This window comes from Dromaius novaehollandiae, chromosome 8 (assembly GCF_036370855.1).
Source record: "Dromaius novaehollandiae isolate bDroNov1 chromosome 8, bDroNov1.hap1, whole genome shotgun sequence".
Classification (NCBI taxonomy): Eukaryota; Metazoa; Chordata; class Aves; order Casuariiformes; family Dromaiidae; genus Dromaius; species Dromaius novaehollandiae.
The window spans coordinates 23,550,850-23,577,672 of record NC_088105.1 but is presented as its reverse complement, the minus strand read 5'-3'; the positions used below and the strand labels follow the sequence as shown (position 1 = coordinate 23,577,672).

General features: G+C 43.1%; 1 protein-coding gene and 1 long non-coding RNA gene across 2 annotated transcripts in view; one reads left to right on the top strand and one right to left on the bottom strand.

The window, feature by feature from the left end:
* Positions 1-15,421, bottom strand: part of ZNF644 (zinc finger protein 644) — an 83,092-nt gene extending 67,671 nt beyond the window's left edge. The window contains exon 1 of the mRNA XM_026116561.2: positions 15,317-15,421. The gene's annotated coding sequence lies outside the window, so the exon portion shown is untranslated. The remainder of the gene's footprint in view (positions 1-15,316) is intronic.
* A 1,986-nt stretch (positions 15,422-17,407) lies between these two features.
* On the top strand, positions 17,408-26,823 carry LOC135329042 (uncharacterized). Its single transcript, XR_010390202.1, has 2 exons — positions 17,408-17,797; positions 18,880-26,823. It is a non-coding gene; the product is annotated as an uncharacterized LOC135329042 (long non-coding RNA).

Sequence of the window (26,823 nt, the reverse complement as noted above, 5' to 3'; positions counted from 1 at the left end):
AGCATAGCCCCAATAGTAGCATGGGAGCACATTTACTGGACAGAAAGACATAGCTAGCTAGCTGGCCTCTTCAGATTTGGTAGTTTTTATGTTCCAAGTGAAACGAGGACATTTTATTTGCAGTTCCTTGGCTAAATAAATTCCATTTTCCAGTAGGAGCAGGCAAATGAAATGGCTTGGAGAGTTTCCTGTTGCTAATTTGGAAATAAGTCATGTGAGTGATGATCTGGGCACCAAAGAGGAAAACTAACCTACTATAAAATGCGGTATGTACCAGTGTCAGCTGACACCCAAGTTGCAATGCCTTCCTAGACATGGGATCCTTTCTTTGAAAGGTTATACGATTTTCAAAAATACGCCTTTGAGGCAGTGAATGAAAAAATCTCACAAGTCCAATGTTTCCTTTAAGTTGTAAATGATAACTTACTTGGCTTTTTTGATCATAATATACACTGATCAGGGTATGAGAAGAGACTAATGGAAGTGTAAACTATCACAGAAGAGCTTATAGAAAGAATCTAAATTTTCTCATTGTTTTTTACTTTACTTCAATGGAACTATCTGTGTAAGAGGGCTGGCTTGGTCCAGATTTGATCATTCTCTTCTGAAGCCTGGCAGACTGGTAGAAAGAGAGCCTGGGCTATCATTCAACATCCCCTTTTATTCTGCTTTGTGGGAATATTATTGTGATTTTCATTTTACTATTATTTAAAAGCGCTAGAAGTTACTGCAGCTGTTTGGTCACATAATAACAGACAGACTCTAATTTCTCATGCATGACACCCAGCATGGTGTGTCACTAAAAAGGCCCCAAACCTGCTCCTGCATTCTAGTAAGTGTGTGTGCCACTTTGTAGGAGATTAGAATCCTGTCCAACTTCTGTAAAGTCTAATAGAACAACAGTTGCCAAATGACAAAATCTATCAGAAGAAACAGAGTAAAAAGGCATGTCTTTGTTTCAGATCTTCACAGCTTCAGTACTGGCAAGAGAAATGCCAAGGTTTCCAAAGTAAAGCCAGTTAACCACTAAAACTGCCATTAAATATAAACAGGGACATACAAATAGAGATGTTGGAAGCCAGAATAAGAACATTTGAAACAGTAGCTATGTATACAATTACAGTTTTGTTAACGTCTCCCACTACCGGGCATGCAGCTCCGTGACTGTGACAGTGCTGGGAAGAGAAGCGTAGACCTCTGCGGCTGACAGCATTTAACGAACAACAGGGAATTCCAAGAAAAAAGGTTCTCAGTTGAGCTGCAGTATAGTGGGAGGAGGAAAGGGACAGCAGAGAGGTGCAGCTTGTTGCCTGTTACTGTGATGCAGAGTACACGTCACATGGAAGGAGCACGAGTACCTCCAGTGTCTCTGTCCTTCGCCCCAGTAATCTCACCTCATCATAGTCAAGGCAAGCAAGCTACATACCGATGGCAGCAAGTTGTTTTGAAGGCTCTCAGGTGGGAAAACAACAGATTGAACCTAGTCTGCTGCATTCGCAACAAGGCAACTACACTGGTGTCCTAAACCAGATAAAATCACTTGGAAAATAATATAAAAATGAGATCTTAATGGGTATCAATTAGTGTGTTAAAAATATCACCATTTTCTTTGCATGGACACAGCTGTTAAATGCTTTACTCAACACTGATCATGCATATGACATAGTAAATGAAGATGGCATATTCTTAAGTAAGAATTATGATCTTGTCTGTACACAAAAACTGCATCCATTTAACTAAATCAGTAAATAAATGGATGCAGCACAAGCCAAAATGTAGACAAAATGCAGTGGGTAAAATGATATTGTATGTATCTATTCAAGACTTACGATTTTAGCAGCCTTGGTTTCTTTTCTGCAGGTACAATGTTGGCATTCTGATTGTGTAAATGTGACACGTAATGATCAATACTCTGCAAGTGAGGAAGAGGAGGAGCAAGACTGTGATCCAAGGCTCACTGGAGCCCATGCTGGCCTTTCAGTGAGCTTCCAAAGGAAGCCACGCTATCTGTGGCAATAATGTGGCCATTACTGAACTACTCCTGGTGTTTCAGTTATAGAAAAGAAATAAATTAAAATAATGAATTGATGTCATTAAACCACAGTGGTGTTGAACATATACTATTGTTAAAGATAATGAATGTTTTCAATTCATTATTTCACGTTTTATGACAATATCTCTGTGATAAATATTTCTACAAATTCTAAGTCAGATACAGGAAGGAAAAGTCTGCATGCTGTAAACTGCCACAAAACCAAAGACTTGTCAAAACAAAATGAGCTATAAAAACAGTAATATTCAGGCAACATCACTCTCATTAAACACCTAATGATGCCACAGGCATATTAGTAGGGAAATGCTCATGAGGATCGTGAGACATTAGGAGAAAAAATAAATAAATAAAAAACCTGCCCCTAAAACCGCCTGCCAAGCTGTTTGTATATTCTGCTGCAGGCAGTTTCTTGAAAAAGAGGGAGACGTGCATGGAGATAGTCAGTGGCTATTAGATGCTGATGATGGAGAGGGCAAGCAGAAGAACTGATGCTAGAGATTAAGGGCTGCATTTTGCTTTCAGTTGTCTCACTTGTCTCAACATTTCATAGTATTTAAATGAATCTGTTACATACGGCTTTTCTCCTGTCTATGCTGCTCAGCAGCCATATTCTCCTTTCTGGTATGGATTGTCTTGGGAAACTTGCCAAGTTGTGAAAGAGCAGTGCATAAAAGGAAATCATGCTCAAAAGCTGGGGGTGGGGAAAGCTGCAGGTGAACAGATTCAGTGCAGCAGCCTATGTACAATCTTCTGTCTCAAAAAACCCTGGGTGTAAGTGAAATGGGAGCCAGAAGACTTTTACAAAAAGTACAGAGGGCTAGTAGAGCCCCCGAGCCATGACACAAGGAGGGTGTGAGCACAGAGCAGCAGGATTGCTCAGCACCTCACAGGCTGCTGCTCAGCAGATTAGAAGAACAATCAAGTATTTCCTTTCAAAACACTAGAAAAGCCCCATCCAGTTTGGGAGCCCATTACTGCCAGATACTGAGCACTTCCTTTACACTTAGTAATGATCTGGACCTTTTAATTAAAGACAGAGGGAAACTAGGGTGGACCTAGCCCCTTATAGGAGTAAGGACGGGACCTGCCCAAAAGACCTGGTATTTCCTACAGAATTCAGTGAATGCACACATTGTTAATATTAATTATTCTATTTATTAATAGCCAAGCTCTCAGGTAGCTGTTGGTGTTTCATCTCTCAGAGTGCTTTACAAAGGAGATCACTATCAACAAAGGAACAAAGACATCTACATTTGGGCTTTGGCACATAAACAGCATCCTAGTTCACCTGTAAATTAGATTTGCCAGTTGAGCTTTACTATAGCCATCTGCCTTGGAGACAGTCTTTAAATCTTAAATGGAGGAAGGAAAGAGTTTTCAGCTGAAGTTCAGTAAAACAAACATCTACAGGGGATTAGGCAACCTGTGCAATGCTGTGCCCCCCTGAAAGACGCAGAGGTCAAGGACACTCTCAGCCTGAAGGTTCGCGACACGGGGGCAACCTCCGGGTGTCTCCAGAGCAGACCAGGGATTCGTTGCCGTGAGGTGCTGCTGCAGATTATGGCACTGAGCGTTTTCAACTGCTCCATCCCTGAAGACAAGATTTACTGTACCTTCACCATCTTCAGTTGTTATAGTAAAGGACAGGTGAGGAAGTGTGCTTGGGCTGATAAATTTTTGGGCAGTTTTACACTGCCTACAGACTAGGATTTTTCATCTTAATGACCTGCAGCTGAAACAGATGTTTTGCTTTAGTGTTTTAAAAGCACTTCACAAAACTTAACACTAATTTATTCTTTCACAGTGCAGAAAAAAGATGTTTGATATCATTACTCACATAACAGAACAATGTGAAAAATGGAAACAGATGTTTCTCATTTAAGCATGAATAAGAAGGAAGTGAAAGAAAAAAGATGATGTAGTAGCAATGATGAAGAGAAATATGATGGCTTGGTTAAGTCAAGACAATTTCTTATGGATCTCCAGTCAGTTCTGAAAGATCTTTCTAAGGACTTGGTCCCTGATTCAGCAAGCACATGTAAGTGCTTAACTCCAGCTGTGGTAGTTGTCTCGTATGCTTTATTTATAATACTTTTAAAAGGTGTATAGCCAAATGGATATTTTACAGTTAGGAGCTGAGGGTGCAAGGATCAACAGCAGTGTCCCTGTAAATAGTAAAGCACTGACTATTCCTTAAACTACAGACATCTAAACTTGAATATCAGAATGGAAATAAAGTGAAACTGAAAATATACTGTTTCTTGAAGCCAGAAGTGTTTGATTGGACTGCGGCTCAGGCAGAGTGTTGTCAGGCCCCGAAGAGGCAAGTAGAGACCCCCTGGGTGCTACAGGGGGGCTGCAGGGCTCCGCTCCGCACAGAGAGCCCGCTGCCCCCAGGACACAGCAGCTGGCAGGAGGGGCCCCTCCGCGCCGGCAGCGGCCTCACCTCTCCCTGCCCCAGCGGAGGGAAAGGTCCAGCTCTGCGAAGGGGCCTTTCCCAGCAGAAGCCTTTAGGAAGCCTCCAGTGACTCAGGTTTCACCAACTGAAATGTGACCCTTTCCCAGTCCACCAATGAGAGGAAAACGACCTGCTGGGGGGACCTGGAGCTGGGGAAGGGTGCAACATGCCCCTACCTATGTGTGTCTGGCAGGATTTGAGTGCAGTCCAAAGAACACATCCTTCATTCCAGTTACTGCTTTTTGCCTTAAACTTTCCTTGGAAGGTGAACGATCCACACAGATCTGCGCACACCATCAGACTTGGAAAGACTGTTCCCCGTCTCCTTTTCCTCCTTCCAGAGTAAAGCCTGGGCCACGACGACACCACTCTGCCACCCCAGCGCCACCCCTCAGCACCCCCCAGCCTCCGGCCTGCCCAGGCCTCCCACCATGGGGTAGAGCTGCCCTTCATGCACTTGGAGCCGGGCGAGAGGCAGGGAGTATTCCCGCGGCGGGGGGACCCTCCGGGACCTTGCCGCGCTGAGGTCTCCGGCAGTTTGCGCTCCTTGTTACTCCTGAGAAAATGGAGCTCTTTCCAGCCTCACATTGGCACCAGAATTACTTTTGGTCCAGCTACAATGACACGTTCTGCCCTCTCCAGTGCACCCGAGCCCCAACAGGCCTAGCAGAAGTTTAACTACTCGTGATGTTCACAGTAAGGAAGAACAGCAAAAGTAACTTTCAGATTCCCCATGGACTACAGCACTTAAAAACAAAATATATCACTTTATTGCCAGACTGTTCTGATCTATTAGGAACCACCGGACACAAACATAAAGCAGTATACAATTCCTTTTTACAGAGGAATTTTTTTTTTAACTTTTAGTTTTCAATAATCCTTTCTTAGAAGAAAAACTGAAAACTAACATTCTCATTCTCTTGTTTGTATTTTAAGGACAACACTCCAGTTCTGGAAAACTGTCACTTTCCACTCACCTTTTTGTGATACAAAAAAATATCTCTGAGATTGACACTGACTTCAGCATAGCTGCATCAGGGAGAGATTTGGCCCTGTGTGTGGAGTCCACAGACTGTGCATGCAGAATTAATAATCTCGTTAACGTTACTATATGCAAATGTTCCCATGATGCAAAGAGAGATTTGTATTTCAGATTAATTTTTTATGGGAATTTTGTGTGTACACGATAAATGAATAAATGGAGGGACACAAGGGGACATGCAGAACATGTGCATCATGTGTGAGAACTGCATTAATTCTTAAATGTTTGCAATGGCCACAAGATGGTTAAGGAACAAGAAGATTTATTATTGTAATTACATAGGAGGAGAGAATAAGAGAGGAAAAATTAGAGATCAAGGGAGTCGTTTCATGTTACAGTGTCTCCAGCTGCAGAGCTGGCTTGAGAGGCTCTCCGAACCCTCCTGCCCCCATTCTTTGCACCCTGTGTGCCTTCCTCTGCCTGCAGATTACCCTCCCTTTAACTGCACCAATTCAACCGTTTGCATGTTCGTGCTCTAAACCAGCTCTTAATTACAACATGGAATCACACCCTTCGTCTGTCTGGTCTCTCATTCATTTTCAGCTACTCTATAATAAGGAGCAATACTATATAAAATCTCAGAGCTGGTACAATCCTGCAGAGATGAAAAAAGGGGCACGGTGCGGAGACTGAGAATAGGTCTCTGTGATTTGGGCTTTAAAAAGGAAAGTTATTTGGAGAGAACTGTCACTGGCTCCCCACTGTTTCAGCTCCTGGGTCACCCCCTTCCTCACCTAGCTGGTTGGCCTTATTCCACTGAAGTTTTATTGCTACTCTGGAATGACACGAAGCGCTCTGATGCTTTAACTATAAGAAATGGAATATTGTATTTGTCCAAAAAACCTACATGAGTAAAGAAGATCCCTGAGGGGATATTATTAACTACCTGCTACTTATCATTGATGGTTATTCTCTGAGACAACTCTCCTGTTTAATCTTTATGCTCTCGACAATAACCCTTCTCTCTTTTTGATCAAGTGTTTAATTTTCTTGAAAGATTTTCTCTGACTTTAGTTATTATTGAAGGGGATTTTAATTTTACCCCAACTCTTTAATGGCTAACTCTTGCATATCCACTATTTCAAATAGGGGTATTTCAGTTATTCTAAGTAAATAGTTCAAGGATTTGGTCTTGATAGGTAGCTGGAAAATTTCGAATCAAAACAAAATTGAAATTGCACTTCCTTTTCCACTTCAGAATAGAGTTTTTAGTCTCTCTGAGTGACCTGTCAGTGCACTGGAATAAGAAATGGGTACTGCTACAGAGCACACTCTGGTGTCAGAGGAGTCTGAGTGGCAGCCCTGTAGGTGAAATCAGGTAGTTATTTCATCTGCAGCTGATCAAAGACAAACAAGATAAAAAAGACAAACAAAGGGAAGTGTTGATGCAAAATGTATTCTTACTTTCCTAGTCTTCACAGACAATATTATTTCTAAATTTCCTCTAATTGTTTATAGTAGAACTTTTAAGAATAATAGGAGAGAAAAAGAAAGAAAAAGCCAGCAGAGGTTCAGCAGAGAGCAAAGACAGGAAACCCTTGAAATCTCGTTGCTTTCCCTTCTCACAAGCATCCGCAGTCCTTCCCCACTGTCACTGCATCTCTGCAAACCCACTAGGAATGTAGATGACGGGCAAGTATCTAACAGTTTAATTTCATTTAGGGCAGCCCAAACCTCTTCCGGAGCCAATAAAACATCAGAATGGGTCCACGATTTTGGTGGCTCTACTCTGTGTTCTAAATATTGGCGTATTGTGGTGTCTGTCAGCAGACTGGCAGAGCACCTTTTTCAGCTCCCCGCAGCTGAGCTGGGGCTCAGCCCAACGTCCTCCTTGAGCTACCGGGCAGGCTTTCTCACGTCCCATACAGCCTGATGCAATACAGCCATTTATTCGCCTTCCTCTCCCCTGCTCTGCAACAACCCCCTTCACCGCTCCCCTCATTGATTCACTCACAGGATGAAATCAGAGAGATGCCAGGAGAAGCATGGGATGCTGCTGCTCAGTGACCAGGAATTTGCATGAGAAAAAGACCTGAGTGAAAGAGTAGGGGAAGGAACTTGTCAACACTTCAAGAAAAACAAAGTGGTGCCTCAAAGTGAAAGGGCATCTAGACCACAGACACTAGACTATGTACCTCTAAATCTACACATCCAAGCCTCAATCTTTCTTTTTTAACAGATGGGGAAAAGGAAAAAAAAGAAAAAAATGGCTTGAAATACTTCCCTATTTCTCATCAAAGTTATTGGGGTTAATTGATTATTTAATTAATGCTTGTATAACACCATATTGTCTTTCCCTGAATCCATGTGTTTTCAAATATTTCAGTCGAAGACTTAAGTTTTACAAACAGGTATGAGACAGGATATAAATGGGGGCAGATAACCTTGAGATGATACCCTTAAAATTAACCTAATATTGCAAAATCTCTAAGAGCAGCTATTTACTTTCCCTGCTCCATTTCTGTTGAGGCAGTTGGACTCAGCAACCCCATTTGCTTTCTCAGCATCTAATGCCAGAGTACACAAGCAGTACGGGTGGAAAGAGCACAGCAAGAGAGAGATGTAATCACCAAAGAAATGGAGCAACAGACTTAAAAAGAGCATGAATCTCACAGCAGGTCAGTTGAAGTGGCAGCTGTGCATTTCTGGGCTAGTACCAAGTGTCCACCACGGCCTTATGAGAGCCTTGTGACTTTAGATTTTATGCCCACTGACTAAAATATATAAATATTTTCTAACACTACTATCACTTTTCAAAAAGTACTAGCTCAGCCTTAGCATAGGACAGACTTTCTCCAATACTTTATTTTTCTAATCTCCAAGACTCAAACACGACATGTGCGGAGAATTTTTTTGCGCTGCCCTTCACACTTACATTCAAATCTTCCCTGCTTAATGAGCCATGGGCTGTTGCTCTGAAACAGAGGACATTAACAGTTCAGAAAAAATAAACCCCTGCAGATTAATCACCTGGCTTCATCATGGGCCCAATTCCAATCAGTAGACAGGGTGAAAGCAGAGCATCTCTGAATACCCTGTCTGCCTGATAAGCATGTTAGTGGATCACTACACCTGGCTTTGACAAGCATGTAGCATATGGGTCCTATTCCGTTGTTTATTTGAAATGAATACCAGAGGTCTCCAAATGTTACTATATTCACAAAACTGACAATTGTGTAGCCATTACACCATTCTCTTCACATTCCCCCCTTCTCTGTGCCAGTGCAATAATATCTATTTCATGCCTCTTTATTTTTAAAGAGAACGTTTTACCGCTTCCCAAACACCACTAAACTGCTACATATCACTTCCAAGTCTGCCATGCAGTAACCCTTGCAAAACGATCTCCACACATTGAGAACCTCGCTTTGCTAGAAACTGGTCACTGACTCATGGTATTCATGCGCCTTCATAAACTGCTAGTAGCTTTATTGTTACTTAGCCCAGGTACTCCATTTTAGTACAGCAGGGGCAGTAAGAGAAGGAAACATGATTAACTGTTGGCCAAAAGGATGACAGACCCATCAAAAGCCCTTTGCCAAACCCCGAACATAGCACAGACAGGACACGGGGCTTAATTCTCTGGAAACACGGAGAAAAGAAACGGCCGAAGAGCCAGTTGTGCCATCAGCACAATTTCCCGCATCCCACAACAGGCTAAGGTCAGAAAAGACAAATAGTATATGGCATTAAACAGTTAAACAGACCTGAGCTGCTCCAATTTATGTAACAATACTCCCCCCATCACCACAACTCACCTCTTCACCCCTGCCGCCCCAGCCCTCCATGGTTTGGCAGACTTTTTGAACAGAGTGATTCTAGCATAAAACGAAGTAAATACCAGATCTATTTCTTGACCATTTCTTATTCATCTCCTTTCTCTTGTTGGGTCAAATCTCAGTCCCACTGAGATCCAGATTTGGCCTATTAGCCGGGAAGGGTGAACCTCCATCCTCATTTCTTCCCTTCACCTATTCTAATAGCTTATTTCCCATGTTTCCATTTTTACAGCCCTTAGTGCCTACAGGAGTGTGCTGCTTTGATTGCCTTTACTTTATCCTTCCTACAGGTCATGCAGGTCAGTGGCATACCTGGAATAAACTGGGACTGTTATTTCAACCATCAGTCGTGTGTCAGCTGAAAGGCAGAGTCCCGCTGGCAGGGAGACTGAAGCGGCACAGAGCAAAGCAGCGGACAGTGTCTTTGATGGCAACTGTGCGCTTCAGCTCCCGGCTGTTAACAGGTATCCATGGGCACGGTTGTTCCCCTGGCCCCATTTCCCTTTGATAATTTTGTGTTGCTATTGGAGCATTTCCCCTGTGACAATGCACCACAGGCTACATCCTCCACAGATTAAAACTAGCACAGATCTGGGCAGAAAGCAACACTGTGCTGTTTCCCTGAGCTGAGGATTTGGCCCTGTGGTCTGAATAGTCCTCATGGACCTGATCTGATGGCCTCATCAGGCAGGGCACCGAGGAGCACCAGGTTGGATTAAGAACACTGTGAGTGGGGTACGCGCAGCCTCAGATTCCCCAGAAATGGTCCTTTACAGACAGCAACCTGGGTTCTACAAAATGATCCACATGGGGAGTTCCCATAAATACAACAGGGCTTCAAACATCTTTGCAAAACTTCGGCCTATGCTGGGGTCACAAGCCCTGGGCTTGGGCACTGTTAATTCACCACTTCTTCATAGAAGCAACAATACTGCTGAGAGGGATGCAAACATGTTTGCTTTATGATGACGCACAAGGACTCTGCCTGGAGTCTCCCAAACAAGCCTTTCCTTTCCTTTAGTGGCATGCAAACAGGGCACACTACATGCTTTAAATGGGATTCAAGTCACTTCTTTCATTGCTACTAGAGCAGGTACTGCTGGAGATAAAAGCAACTGTCTCAGAAGAGCAGGTATGACATCTGGTACACAGCACCAAAAATAAATCTTTAACTTCCTCTCATACCTGCCAAATCTGCTCCCAGGAAATAAACCTGGGAAATATTACAAATGCACACTCTTCTCTGATTTCAAAGGAAGGACTGACCTATTTTTTTTTTTGCCCATTTACACATTTCCTATGACAAGAGCAGTTTGCTAAAACAATGGGATATGTTTGGAGTAACCAAAATCATAGAAGAAAACTGCATGCAAATGAAAAAGCCAAGCAGCCTGATGTTTGCTTTGGAGGTAGTTCACGCTAATACCGCTATTTATAGCGCAGCAGCACCTTAGGGACCCAGTCACGCTCAGCACACCTACTTGGTAGGCACTATACAAATATGAAATCTGATAGTCCCTCCCCTGAAGTGCACTCACACTTGTGATTTATGGAGACTGGTTGTGTAACTCATCAGTGCACTTTGGGAGTGCTTCTTTGTTCAATTATTTTCTCTGGTCATATTTGTGTAATAAGTGTTTTCTATACCATTTTAATAGCTGATCTGGCTTATAAGAAGATGGCAGATTTGTGTTTTGGAGATGATGACCTACTTAAATCAGGAACAATTAAAGATCCACTTCCTATTTACATGCTTGACTAAGGAACCACACACGAAAATCAAACTGAACAAGCTGGGAAATGTTTCAGTGCTAGAATTCTGGTCATACTGGAGGGTCTATGAGGGGATCAAGAAGGCAGTATATGTGATTCTTTATTAGCAATGTAAATAGGACACATTTGGAGGCTGTCACCACCCTGATCGCTCATCTGCTTTTATTAGTCCTCATTCTTTATTCTTATTGTCTTTGGTTTTCTGCGCTTGTCGTTAAAGTTAGTTATGTTATAGGCATCTGTTTAGCATATTCTACATGAAAATGCAAATGGAGATGAAAAACAGTGAAATAAATATATGCAGCTTCCATATCATGTGTGTATTTGACTGTAGCATGTCAAATACAAAAGAATTGTTTATCACCATAAAAGTCTGCTTTTTCATTCTGTGCATTACTGTTTTTACCAGCAGGTGGCAGTTCACTATTATTTTAAATAGGCTCCTTTGTTAATATCAGATGTCTTAAAGTTTTAAGTGACATGTAAAAAGTCTTTAGCTAATATCAAAGCTAACTTTTAATTTAATTTTCTTCTGCATCACCCCCTCCAGAAAAAGTAATCAGAACTAAGCTATTTATTTCAGTTTATAGCACTGCTTTTGACCCAAGCTAAACATTATCTATACAGAGTTATCTGACAGCAAGTTCATCCAGCTCCACTGGGCATTATCGAGCCCCCCAAAAATCACCATTGCAACCAGCCCCCGAAAGCAGACCTTACACTCGCTCATTCTCCGTCTGTGCTTAGGGCGTTACACACAATATTATTAACCCGGGAAACAAAGGCAATGTGAAGGATGTGACTCTGCACGAAGGGGCCACCAGTTTGCTTATCTCTGTGTGGCTGGACACTATCTGAGTTGCAGGTGACAGAGTTGAAGCTGCCGGCCCACTCTTGCTGCGAAGGTCCAAGGAGGAGGCCGGGGTTGTGCCTGGAGGACTCCTGGGAGATGCAGCCCATGGGGCACTGCCGCAAGTCCTGCTGCCGCCCAAGACTCTCCTTTCATTTGCCCAGAGGCCCAACTATGAGGCCATCGCTGCTGGCCTAATGCAGAGCTGAGAACAAGCGCTTTCTTAGTGCAAACCTCCGGCCACGAGCACAGCCAAACAAAGGGATGGGGCTGTCAGTCCAAGGAGGCCTCAGCCCCTTCAGGGCACAGCTTTCCCGGGGTCCCAGGAGCTGCCCCTCACTGCCGTGTGCAGCTCTCGCAGGCAGAGCAGTGTCCTGTAAGTCTTAAACCAGGCACTCAGGAGGACTAACGCACCAACAGCCTCACTTCCCTACTGCGCCCGTGGTGGTACTGCTCAGCCTGTGCGAGCCCATGTTCCCCCTCCCGCCCCAACGTCTCCCTCCTTTGTGCCAGTACCGCATTCAGGCCAACCTGATGAGGAAATCGGAGAGCTTTTAGTCTGGTTTGTCCCCTCATCCAACTCTCTGCCACCAACCACAGCACACAACTGCTCCTTTTGGCAGCAGCAGCCACAAAGATTTATGCCAGATTAAAGCGATCACATAAACCCTGGCTTCTTGCAGGAGCAGCATCAAAACAGCAACAAAGAGCAGAACTCCCTTCAACCTGCACCACAGGCACGCCAGTGCCAGCTCAGCCTTGGACAAGGCAATGACACTTCAGGTATATATACACATTTCTGCCAACTCTCCAGCCACCGAGCACGACAGCAGGCTGGAACAGGCCTGTGTAGGGAGCAGGAGAGAGTAAAAGGCTTCCCTTGCCTTGCCCACAGGCTGGGGACAGACTGGTTTTGTGACTGGGTCGGGATTTTGTTAATTTGTTTTTTCATTTTGCTTACATGGCAAACTGCCTTTTCCCTCGGGCTGCACATGTCCTCTCAAGTCCTGTAACTTTTGAATTTCTCCGTGTTCTTTGTATTCTCACACTGAAGTGCCAAATAGGTTAAAATCCAGAGATCATTTTGCATCTGTTAAAGAACTAAAGAAAGCTAAAAGTCTCTAAACAAAGAGTATTGATGCATACCTGTGCGATACACTAAGTGAGCTATCTTGGCAATGCAGTGGTTTCTTGTTTTTTATTTGTTTTTTATTTTTATTTTTTTAACAAGAAGTCCCACATAGCCTCTTGTTAATGATCTGCACAGAGAGTGAGAAATTCACCAGTGGTATTAAATTAGGAGAAACTGAAAACAACAGAGAGAGCAGATGCATTATACAAATAGACAAAGAAAGGTGAAAAACATGGGGAGGGGAAAGGAAATGTGATTCCATTTGGGAAAAAAGCGTTTTAGTTTGGGAAACAATAGGAAAGATGGATACACGATATTAGGTGCAGGCTGACCAGGGAAACTGCCAGGTGTCGTAGCGTTTGCACTCCTGTGCCACCGAATACTTTCATAGCAACACGGCCCCCATGCAGGCTGGGGCTGGATCCGTCTCAAGAACTGCAAGTAGGTGCGACGGGATGAGTAACAGGAAGGGAAACCTCACTTTGAACATCACAACAAACTGTTAACACCAACATGAATGATGTACTGCCACAAAGCTCATCATCTAGGACTTTTAAAGCTAGGTTAGAGAAAATACTCCAAAATGTCCTGAAGGGAACAGTTTAGCACTAGCAGGGCGAGAGACTGCCTAATGGGACCTTTTCTCCCTCTAACTTAGAGGATTCCCAGAGATGCAGGACGCCAGCTGCCCAGCATGGCGAACTTCTCACAGGAAAAGCTGTGCTTGTAAAATAATGCCAATAGAATACCAACAGCCCAAAGCAGCAAATAGCAAGTGGAAGTATTTATGAATCACATAATAACTTTTTAGCCTTTGACAGTTCCCAAACAATCACACAAGCTGAAAATACATGTTAATTAACCTCTCTTCTTAGTGTGTGCAACAGCATAAACACAGCAGATGTCCAAGTGAATCTGACACCATCCTATCAACTTCTATTTCCATTCGGGAAATACTTTAAATAATATTCAAAGTTGGTTTAACATCAGTTATTACTCTGTTTGATTACTGCATTCCTAAGATAATGGGTTTCAAAATTGTATTTTCCAGCTGAAGATTAAAGAGCTCCTTTCTGGGCTTCCTACCTTCTTTAATAAAGCAAGATTCCATCTAGTCTCAGAAGCTGAACATTAATATAAAGGAGATTTGCTGTCATCTTAGTAAGTGTTAGCAGTAATCATTTAGCATTTCCATCATTTTCCCACCTAAACCTCATCTACTCACGTTGAAAAGCAAACTAGAGTTCTTGTACTCACACGTCACCTTCTCCTTGCAGATACTCAGGGATATACTCCCCTGCTGGACACCAGCTTTTCAGCTCTGCCCCACAGAGAGTGAAAACAAGTTCCCATCTCAGGGCAGAAAGAAGATTAGTTCCTGGGCCCGCTGTTGGCGATATTAGCAGGGAGGGTACAAGAACACACATCCTGACAAGAATCCAGAGCAGGACTATGCCCACAGACTTTGTCTGAGATACTGCATTGCCATTTTTCAAAGACACTCTGACTAAATCAGGAGGTCTAATCACCACACAATACACTCGTACTTGCCCCAAAATCTGTTCTAAAGACTGAGCACTGTCAGCCACGTCATGCTCCTGTGCTGTGGGTCACACTGAAAAGTAAATCAGCAGCCGGACTCCGCTGAGGTTAGCCACTCTACAGAGGCACAGTGTATCGGGGGGAAGGAAGAGCTGCAATCCAGGCCTAAGAGCCAGGATGTGCGTTTCCCCACAGGCTTTCTGCCACAAGCAGAGCAGCAGCTAAGTGACTTATCTGTAGTCAGCACCTTCTGTTTTCCGAGTTTCCTATCAGAGCACAGAGGAGCCATAATGCTGAAGAACTACAGAACCTCACTTTAAACCAGATTTTCCACCTCCCTTATGACCTGTCATGCCAAAAATCTTTTGCCGTTGGAAGAGCAGGAGATGAAGGCTGATCAAAATCTGCAAATTTGCCCAGGATACACAGCAAATGTCTAATTAGAAATTAATGGTTTTGGACTATATTCCTCTCCTATAATTTGTTATGCCCCGAAATATCTATATGGCATAACTTAGAGGACAAGAAAGGGTCGAGTATAAGTCTCTTAATGAAGAAACATAGCAGAGCACCATGTAGGGGGCAGAAGAGATTGCAGACTCGCAATATTTGGCTCTATAGAAATACTGGGCTGCAAAGCAGGAACAGAACAGCCTAGGGACAGGAGAACTTCAGGACATTAAATACCTGGTGGCTGAGAGCTGGTGTAGCTGCAGCAACCAAGAAGGGTTTGTCTTCATCTGCGTCTGAGCAGGGCTGCAGGATCGCTCCCGATGGAGGCGGACGGACGTGGGTGGCGTCACGTGTGGCTTTGTCCCTGGAGTCTGGCTTCCTGCAATGTGCTCTGCAGAGGGCAGCAGCTGAAGTCAGCTCAGAAACTGAAGCTAGTGAAGGGGGAAAAAAAAAAGAAAAAAGAAATTAGACTGTCAGGCGACATGTCTTGCTGTGAGTATGTCCCCATGCTCTCTGCCTTTGCCTGTTGCTTTCTGGGTAGAATTAAGTCCTAGAAATCAGTGTCTTGAACCAGGCACCACAAAATAGAGCTTCAAAATAACTAGGTAATTTTAAAAATTTGCACTGTAATATGTATTGCAAAGTCAGGAATTAAACATACAGCAGAAATTAATGATTTGACTGTGTGTGGAAGAAGCCATGTCCCATCAGAAACCAACCTATGATTAAAACCAGGAATGAAATAATACATGAGTACCTACAGAATGGAAAACGCTCTCAAACGAAGCAAATCACTTTCATTTCTAACAGAAACAGAAAGAACCTAGAGTCAGATCCCCTTTCACCTCGAGGCGGCACGCAAACTCCTGAGGGCCAAGCTTAGCCACAGCTTCTGGTGGTTTCTGTGGTAAGTTCTCCCTGATTAAAAAACATGTTTTGGTCCAGCATCTGAGGAGATCTTTGGTCAAACTGCACACTGCTGTGCACTCGGCAGTTCTAGTCAGCCAGGGAGTGGGACAAACGCAAGACTAAATCCTCAGCCAAGACTCATCTGTTGTGGAACATATGATGAAGTAAGAACATACTCACTAGGTCAGTGGGGTCTATAAATTACAAGCGTTCCAAGGGTTACTAAGAAAAGAAATTACAAGACTTTCACTGATGGCTACAAAGCTTGTTTACTGGAAATAAGGATCTTTACCCTGGAGTGAATTTTGCTGAATGAAACTCTTAAACTTTAAGTAAATGCAAATAGCCTACACTGAAAATGAAAAATAAACAAAATATCATTTAATTTAATTTGAGCACCCAAGCAAGTCATTCAGAAGTCTGTTTAATGTTTAGGGAGAAAAAGCCTTAGTTCAGTCACTACAAATGGTTTCAGTTAGTTCTGTGACTTACCATCTCATGAGGATAATCTGCTCCTAATAAGGACAGTTGCTTAGATTTATTACCCCATTGAGGTCTCGTTAAAGATCTAACAAAAATCCGATTTAATGAAAAGGACAATAGAATCTTTAAAATCAGGATAGGGTTTAATTAGAACCTGAAACAGAATCCCTGCCTTTATGCATAAGAAAAGCAAAAACAGATTTCAAAGCTGTCTGACTACATGTAATTGGCAAAAGCCATCCATTGAGCCAAAGTTAAAAAAAAGTAGGCTATCATATGGAAATTGGAGTCTATTAATAAATAACAAACCCGATACATGTGCACAGCACTATATTTTTTTCATGTATTTTTTAATTTGCCTAATTTGCTGGGCATATCTTAGAGCAAACACGAGACACGCTAGCTGTTAAGTTGAACAAATCCAAAAGGGACACAAAAAGACTGGTTGAAATCAATGCATTAACATGCACCAGCATTTAAAGACAGTCCGTAATGCTCCCAAAGAGCGCACGCAAGCCACGGCAGCCCCGCTGCAGAGCTGCTCTAATTTGCGTTCCCACATAGTCGTTACTTGCACATGGGAGTATACAATTCCTACAGTCATTTTTCATGCATGAATAGTTTAAAACCCAAAATCACTGACATAAATACACAAGGGGGACCTCCCTCTCAAAAGTTAACATCTTATGAACTCTGAAAGGGAGCGTGAAGACAGACACCAGCCCCCGCGCCGGCGCCGCTCCCCGGGCATGGAGGACGTGGGGGCAGCTGCCCCCTGCGGCTGGCCCATGCCCCCCCGGCCGCTGGCCACCACCGGCCGCTCGGCCCCGGCTGCACGGGGCCGAGCGCAGCCAGGTCACCGCAGCACAGGGCACAGCAGAGGCTCACAACTTCTCCCTTCCTGCCGCAACACGTTTTGGGAGGAGAGGTCAGCCCCACAGCTGCTCGGGGCAGGCAGCTCTTCCTTCTCGAGGGATCATAAATTCTGAGAGTGAAGTCCCACAACCTGTTTCTGCTTTAAGAAAAAGGCACTTTCCCGGCTCTGCTTTTCCCCAGGACGCAGCAGACGTTAGCTGGGGGGCAGGCGCACGCAGGTGGGCTCCGCGCTGAGGAGCCGCACGTGGAGATGGCTCTGCGCAGCAGCATCGAGCGTAACATGGCGGCTCGAAAGGGAGGTGACACAAAATGGTGGCCCAGCCGGGCCCAGCGGCTGGTGGGGGTCACACCTGCGCAGCCCCAACGACAACGCAGAACAGCCAGCGGGAAACTCCAGCCTGGACCGGGCCACGCAACTCCTGCGTGGGGAAAAGCCCGCAGAAGATGGTACGTGGATATTCCCTCTACAGCGAGTCACTCATTTACTGATTCAATGTGTTTTGTCAGGGTACATTTCAAGCCCACAGTAAGTGGCCCGTTTGCTATTTAGGCTTTTCTTTACCTAAAATTATGGCCCTTGGTGGTACTGCACGAGGCAACCAGCACCTTTGCTTTTAAAGTGCGTTTCTGTGTGCGTGAGCCTGGCCAGCAGGGCTACAGCCATCGCGCAGAAACGGCCAGGTGACCCGAACCGGCTCCCAGCCCGTGTCTCAGGCCCCGGCAGCGCAGGTGGGGGGCGGAAGGAGTCGTACAGCTTCGGGGACGCCTCTGCAATCGGGATTCGGGAACGAAACGCTGCCCCTCACGCAGCCCCGCTGCCGCTGCCCCGCGAGGGCGACGTCGGCGCCGGCCCTCGCCGCGCAGGGAGCCGCTCCCCGCCCCCGGCCCGGCCCGGCCGGGCCGCTCGGCGACGCCCTCGAGGCCGCGGGCCCGGCCCGCCCGTCCCCATGGCGACGGGCCGCGGCGGCTCAAGGACGCGCCGCCCGCCACCAACGGCCTCGAGCGGCGGCGGGGAGCGGGTGGCACCGCGGCCGCGCCGCCGCCAGGGCTCGGCCTCGTCGCTCCGCGCCGCGGCGGGGGCTTGGGCAGGGCCTGTTCGCGGCCGCGCGTGTGCGGAGAGGGAAGCGCGCAGCAGCAGCGCTTTTTTTAAAAAAAAAAAAAAAAAAAAAAAAAAAAGCTTTTTCTGCGTACATTTTTTTTCCAAGGCAGCTGGGTGATTCTTCAGTGTGCCTCAGGCTGGAGATTGTTAGCATAATTAAGAAGGGGAAATGTCCAATATGAGGCCTCTGTGAGAGCCATATTAAAACACTTAGTGTGCGGTGCATCCTGGGGGTTGTATTCCTCAATGACCTTTTTAAAGAAATATGTTCTCAAATCTCTCGTCTGAGTCTGTGGGCAGGCACAGACGTTTACAGATGTTAGCCGGTACTTGAAATGATATTACCGATTCTGCTTGGTGGCGGAGAGCTCATTTCCCATTCCATCTGCATGGCAACTGGAAATGTAAATTTAATGCTGCCTTTTTTCAGCTCTTTCACTGATGACACAAAACCCAGCGCAGTTTCAAGGCAACGTGGAGAGCTGTGAAGCGGGGATGAAATCTTGGAGTATCCCAAGCACTCTCTGCCACCTGTGAAGCTAACAGACAGGACTACATCTTGATGAACTGTCACTAAGCTATGATAAAAATACAATTGAAAAGATATTTATAGCTGCCAATGGCAATTCTAAGCAGCATTCAGGATCTCTATTTAATTAACGTGCTATGTAGTCCATTTGCCATATGCATAAAACAAAAGCTCTGTTAATTATCAGATGAACTGATTAAAAGTCTTGGGCCAGACATTCCTCTCCCACATTAAGAGTTACAAGAGGGGCATTTTCATAAAACACATCCCCCCGAGAGCTCCCGCAGCAGCCTTACTCTGCCTGCCCCTTTCCGGGGACGGACTGGGGTCTTTTTTCCGGGACGAGCTGTTCCGAGGGGGCTGGCCCCAGCCACATGGCTGCTCCACACACTTTCCTTGATGCAGGACTTAGGACTCACCATGCAGCCCTGCATCAAGACGCATCCATGTCCAACAGTGACAATACCTATGGCTGCAGGCACAGGTTTTCCAGTGAATATTAGGGCAGCTACAGCAAACGGCCTGGCACTGCAGCGGCCTGGCACTGCCAGAACATACAAAGGATGTGGAGGAATACAGGTGAAGTGCCTTAATTTCTTCCATGCATCATTACACACTAGAAGAGGAAACAGTTCCCCAAAGGGCTTCTGTAAACAGAAAATGTGGCCTATGAGCCTGCAATTAACTGGGGCCACAGATGTGAACATTCTGATAATCACCTCTGTGAATAGCTAAATGCTTCAATGATAACACCTGAAACCTTAAAAATGGTGGTCACATTTTAAAATCAGCCTAAGAGAAACAAATAATCCAAAGGGGAATATACAGCTGTTGTGGAATATATTCATGCAGAGTAAATCCAGTCAATAGCAGAAGCTGGAGTTACTCATAAGCTCCTCTGTTCCTCAGATCTGCTCCTCTGAAAGAAAAGCACTTTGGGAACCTGACAGACACTTTGCTTTTGAGCACTCTCCTGCAGAACTCAGATGCCAGCTCACGTGAGTTCGCTCAGGTGAGCAAACAGGCATGTCTCACATCTGTTACAGCCTGTCCACTGGCAAAACTAGCACCCAGTTTTCTCTGTAAAGCTAAAACAAATAAATGAACAGTATTTATTAAAAAGCAGGAAGTATTTTCTTTGCACAAAATTCAAAGTGACATTCAGCCAGTACTAAACTCAAACATGCTTTCAGGCAGACTACTTCTGCTGTCACTGTGATTGCTGCCATTTTACTGTCACCTTAGTTTTCCTTCTGTTGTTCACTGGTGCTCTGTTTCACACACATGTATGCGCAGATACACCCATCTACTAAAACAAAATGCAATGAAGCCTCTACCCAGCGTTATATCTGCTTAAACTGATCATGAAGCCACACAACTCACTAGGAGCTACCTATAGGCATTCTCAAGAAAATACAATTAAGCTTAAATAAAATTCTAAAAATGTAAGAAAATTTACAGCAGGTGCTGTAGGAATTTTCAGACATGAACTTACAACAATACTTCATTTCTTTTCAGGTTACTATTTGTTTTGCAGTACATTTAAACATTAAAGAATATTGCAACATTTTCTATTTTTTGTTGTGTGCTAGCAGGAAAAGGTGGCTATGTTGTTATTCTGCTGGTGTTTCTCCAGGCACAATAGGACAGTCCTTCTCCAGCAAAACTGCAAAGGTTGGCTCTGGTGATAGAATGCATTTAAAAAGGATGGCCAGATGGTGGCACAGTAAACACCCTCTGCTGAAGGGCTCTGCGTGCATATCAGAAATACCCTTGTTCCATATGCATATTACAGCACATACAGGGTTAGACACTCCTCATGCAGAACAACCGCCTCCCAAAACATATGTCAGCAGAGTATTTACTACCAAATCCAGACAGAGTTGGTGATTCTAACATTGTCCCCATTAATGAGAAAAATGTCACTATATGAAAGCTTTTTTTTTTGCTCCTTATCAAATCCTTCAAGCAGCTGATAACTAGTTTTTACAGATTGGAGAGTCAGATAGAATTCTGAATCTATTATTTTACTAAAACCCCAGGGGTCAACTTATCACCTGAAAACCATTTTACATGGACAATTTGACTTTCATGTGGAGTGTCAGGACATACCCTAGATGGAAATCTAAAATAAATTATATGGAGTACTGCCTTATTTGTGCTGAAATTTATCGGTCCCACACTACAATAATTTTGAAAATTGTATCCCTTAAGCTGCAGTGCTGAGATATTATTAACTGCTTGAACTGAAAGAACATTTGCGATTCGCTGCTATAAACTCTATGGACAGAGACTAATTTCAATTGAACGACATGCTTCTCTGAAACTGCTTTCCACCATTCCAAGCTGCCAACTTTATCTTCTTCCAGAACAACCTCCATTTTATCACCATCATCCTCAGTATGCACTGTTATTTCAGTAAATCTGCTCCAGAAGCTAAGAATGTTTCTAACCCTCTGCTTATATGGTTATCTGAGACAATCACACGCAAGACAGAAAGAGCGATCCACTTGTACCTCTTATCTTCCTAATATAGGCTATTTTCCTCACTGTGCAAGCCTCGAGTCTCTCAAATGCATCCCTGTAATACATCACAAGTCAAGCAGATCCATCTCATCGCCCACACTTCCTCCAGCATTTCTACTGCCATTCTTCTGAAGTAAAGTTATTCTGATAATAGGTGTTGATGCTTTGCTGAAAGCTGCCTTTGCCTTTCTCAGTACAATTTTCAGAAACCACCCAACTGACCTCACAGCCTAAAATTTTTTAAATTGAGAAGATACTGAAAATGTTACCAACGTTCCAGCTGCTGGGTGATTATTCCCTGAGTAGAAATTCCCAAGCTAGGAAGAAAAACCTCCTCTAGGTGTAACATACAAGAATGGTGCCATCGGATAAAAGAAGTTTATTTCCTGCACCCAGTCACCTAACAAGTCTGGACTATAACAGCTAAAATATGTCACAATGAGAAAAAAAATCCTACAGCCTCATTTCCATTCAAAGAAAGCAATAGCCTTTACAAACTAAAACAAATTGCTAAGAAGGAAGTTCACTAGTCTTCTAACCTCCATATCCAAGTCTCTAGCATTAAAGCATTCCTTTAACCAGCTCTTTCCTCAACGGTACCAAGCCTCGTCAGGAGGCATTCAGACCAATTCCAATTCACTGTGACCAGTCAGCCCCTCCGCAAGTGGGAGCCCTATGGCTTCTGGCAACAGCATTCAGCTCAATGAGGCCTTCGCCAGACAGGAATCTGAAAACCAAGGTTTGGAAGCCTTAGCGAGACAAATCCTTCACCTCCAAATGCTTTACTGCCTGGCTCTCTGACATCTTTCTTTTATTTTAGGCTCTATCACAGAAACAATGGGAGCCCATTAGTAAAGGGACACTATCACAAAGTGGCAGCCATGCCCTTTCAGGAAGCAGCTGCATCTGTGGAGACCAGCACAGCTTGTCTGGGAGACACAGGGTCCTTTGCACAGAGCCTGGCTTTGCTCGGTGTCTGCGCCTTGTGGGACTACTGGTGAAGTCATGCTGAATAGCATCGTATCTATGTTGTAGCTGTTGAGCAATTAGATAATAATTACGCTGAAGGCAGTTCATTAAAATCACCTAAAATTGTACTTCAGGCTGAAATAAATACCATATTTTGGAGAATTTGTGTGGTGAGATGAAAGAACTGGGCTAAAATGGCATGTCTAGGTTCATCTTTGAAACACTGAATTTTTGCTTTGGCCCAGCATCTCAGCTGGTCAGTGTTTGCCTACCTTTGACAGAAATTTTAGAAGCATGAACTTATCCTTGATAGAGAAGATAAACTGAGGAAAATATTTGGGATATTAAAATTAATACCCCTCTGCTTCAACTATATCTTACCATTTATTGAAGTGATTAGACATGATTAGCAGATTTTTTTCTATCTTATCCAAACAGCGCTTTTCTCACACCACAAATTCACAATATTGAAGGTAAGGAAGAGTGTAGAGTTTGCAGTTGGACACTTGTATTAGTAAATATTCTGAGTGTTTATAAGTGCTTAAATTGTTGAGATAAATGTTTTGAAATCTATTTCTAAAAATGATTTATTTAGCTCACATGCAAAAATTCAGAATTTCATAGTGGTTAAAACTGATAGAGCCTGAATCTAGCTGGAAGTGTGATCAGATATTGACAGGCAGCAGCTTAAAAATTAAGCTACACAAGCTGACCTTAATATGTGTGACTATCAGGTTTTCACTGTAGAAATATGCATTTTTTCAATATCCCTCTCTGAGCTGAAATCATGTCATTTATATGCAAATCAGACCATATTCTGCAGCTGTTTCTTCTCTGCTGAAGCCATAGGAATTATTTGCACTTAATAAAGCCTCATAAATAGGTTTTGTCTCTAAATGGGTGGGGGAGCAGCAAATATATCATAGCCATTTACAGTTACAAGCATCTTTTTATTTTGAAAGTTATATGCATCCTTTAATAGGAAGTTTCACAGTTGCAAAAGAAACATTGTTTTATTTATGCACACAAAACAATTCCAGCCTCCAGAACAAAATCTGTTTTGCATTTTTTTCCATGTTAAGCTATCTCAAAGGTAGAAATTGCCATTTAACATGAACCAAAAGGATTGTCTGCATAATCACTACATGCTAGCTCCATGTGGCACATGTTGAATATAGGAAGAAATTCCTTGCCAGCATACTTTTGCACTTTATGACACTGGAAAGAACAAATAAGCAGTTTACACGGAATATATCCACCCACCATAATGCCAATCTACTGCATTTCTGTAAAATGTGTAGCAGTTCCACACACATTCCATCAGATGGTTCTCCGTGCAAGTGCTGGTGCATGGAAACAACCCCTTTAAGTGCAGCCGGCGGACAGGCTCGGTAACGCTCCAAAGCACGTCCCACAAGGCTAGCATAAAGGTGGTTTTCAGCTTGGCAGGAAGCATACTAAGGTGCTTGGGAAGCAGCTCTCCCTGACTGACTGGGACTGCTCACTTAGAATGGGACAGGCAGTGCAGGCTAACAGTAGTGGAGCTTATCCATTACTTCACAGCCACAGCAAAGAGGAACGGTGATCGGCACCATCTACAGAAAGATAAGGGGACAAACATTTCCCTTCTGCAAGGGTCCCTATCACTTCTGAGGATAGTCCTTGTCCTCAGACCTCTCCATCTGAACTACCTGTCAAAAAACACATGGACACCAGGCATTATATCACAGGGGCAGAGGAGAGAGCTTGGATGGTGGCAGCAATTTTCTCTCATATGGGTTTAAAGAATAAATATAGGAACACAGTTCAACAGGGGTGGCCCTTATAATCTCAGCTGTACAATGGTAGGAGTGCACCATTGGCCTTTTTCTATCAGACTTCTTCAGTCATTGTGAATTTCATCACTGCAAACTATCAGCAGAAAATGTGTGCATCATTTTGTTACATAAACCCTCAATACATTCAATGTTTTGTTAGTCTTCTGCAGGAAATGAATGTGACTCTAAGGAGTCCCTCCTTTTCTATTTCCTTGTTAAGCAAAAGATCTTGAAGAAAACCAGGCATTCATGGATATCATTTACATATTCAGTCAACAGACCAACTGACATGGTACTGCTCTCTTGCTCCTACACAAAAAACAGAAGGGGTGAAGTAAAGAAGTAAAGATAGCCTGTTCTTTTAAAAGAGATACCACTGATTCTGTAATAATGGTGCCTTAGAGCGGTAACATTTACATTGTACAAAATGACCAATCGTAACTATTCTTTTTTAGATGCATATTCAATACATTGACTTCTGTTCACTCTTTATCATCATGCTGACTACCTTTAAAAGCACCAATTTTATATCTCAGCTAATGAAGTAACTATTCTATAAATGTATAGCTAACTAAAAATACACCCAAACTTCTTGTACTGTAATGTTTAACCCATTAAGTTTTCAAATACATGAACAAAGTCTACTTAATTAAAAATGAATGTGAGACATGCTGCATACAATTAATATTATGTCACAATACATTTACAGTATTCTATATGTTAGAAATGTACCTTATACACAAATGCGTCTGACTGGCAACATGTTTAAACACTATATATATTCTTCTACTAACAGTTCTGAAGAATATGGTTTTTGAGTGCATATTGCATTTTCTTCAGGCACAGATACAGTTGACCTCTGTTTGTATTCTGAAACCAGTATATGTGATAGGACAAGGAAGCATATAAGAAAGTTGAAGTTAAATTAAAAGCAGGTATGAGCATGTATTTTATTACAGAGAATCAGATGAGTAAGATGGTAAAATCAGACTTCTTTTCACATTGAATTTTCTTTCACTACTCCATTATGGGAAACAGTATTGTTATAATGTAAATTATATAGAATCTTCCCCAGAGTAATGACCATGGCATTCTGCTGCATCCCCAGAATTCCTTATTCAATCCCACTGATCCAAACTCAGCCACTCAATTAATAACTCTATGCAAAATTAAAACACACGATACAGGCAAACTTTAACAATATTTTTACGCATTTTAATCTGTACTTTATCTGTTGGGAGTGGCTTAGTGAAACTGTCTTATGTTATCCTGTTGAATTAAACTAGCATGTTTTATCACCTGGGCAGCATCTGAAAGGAAGCTGCATGCAGCAACGCTAGTGGAGCACAGCCATCTTTTGCTGGACAGAAATACAACTGTCCAATTTACAAAGAAAAGTAGGATCCTTATGTGGATAAAAGAACCCTGACATCTCATGTGCACAGGAAAGGTAACATTCAGAGAGCCTGGCTGTGAGTTTACAGCATACCAGCTTCTCCACACTAACTGTATGAGGTTGCTTTTATCATACATAATTTGATGAATTCCACCATAGAGCAATTCAGCTCACTTACAATCTGGACCATCTTCTGACAGTGCCTGTCTCCTTCTAGTGACTGTAGAGGGAGTCCAAGTAAACTCAGTGTATCACTTAAGATGATTCAGTTAAATGACTAAAGTTAGACAGCTCTTAATAGCTAGGTAAGCTGCACTTACCTTTCAGGGCATGCAATTGCATGACCTGAGATTTTGGTCCCCTGGTCATTCAGATCAAGCATCTGTGGAGGGACACCAGAGGCTCCTGCCAGGGGCCCATCTGATTCCCATGGAAATCAGCAGATGGTGATGGGAGGGAGCTAAACTCTGCACACTTAAATCTCACCCTGACATGGAACTGCGACATGACAGGGATGTACGTTTAGTCCTGGAAGATCAGAAGGACTGCTGGGCTAAACATAGCAGTAGTACAGTGTGAGTTACCTAACTTTGGAAGTTTAATTATAAAAAAAATTTAGTTTGACCGTTTTTTTCTAATACTGCAATCAATTTGCTCTTTCCGCTTGTACTAGTTTTGAAGTATAGTCATTATGTAGCTGCAATTAATTACTGTCACACAAACATATTATGCTTATCGCTTCTGATCTTTCAACTATAATAACTAAAAAAATTGAATGACAGAAAAATGAATGTACCATACGAAAAATCTTTCCTTCTCTTGAAATAGGGAACACTTCAGTATATATAAATATTTCCAAATTGGTTTTCTGAAAGGGATTTAGATTTTAAAGAGTCATAGAACTAATATGAATAATGAAGTAAAGCAGCAATGTCAAATAAAGCTCTTTCTTCTAGAAAAATGTTTTGTACTAGAGGTTTAACATCACTACAAGGACACAACAGTGTTGAAAAGACGTATCTTCTGAAATCTGTAAAATGTTGTCAATATTTGTTGTTATTTTCCAAGTATGATATAGGATGCCGATTTCCTGTGAGAAATAGTCAGGAAGTGATCTAATAAACTAGCTCAAAAGTA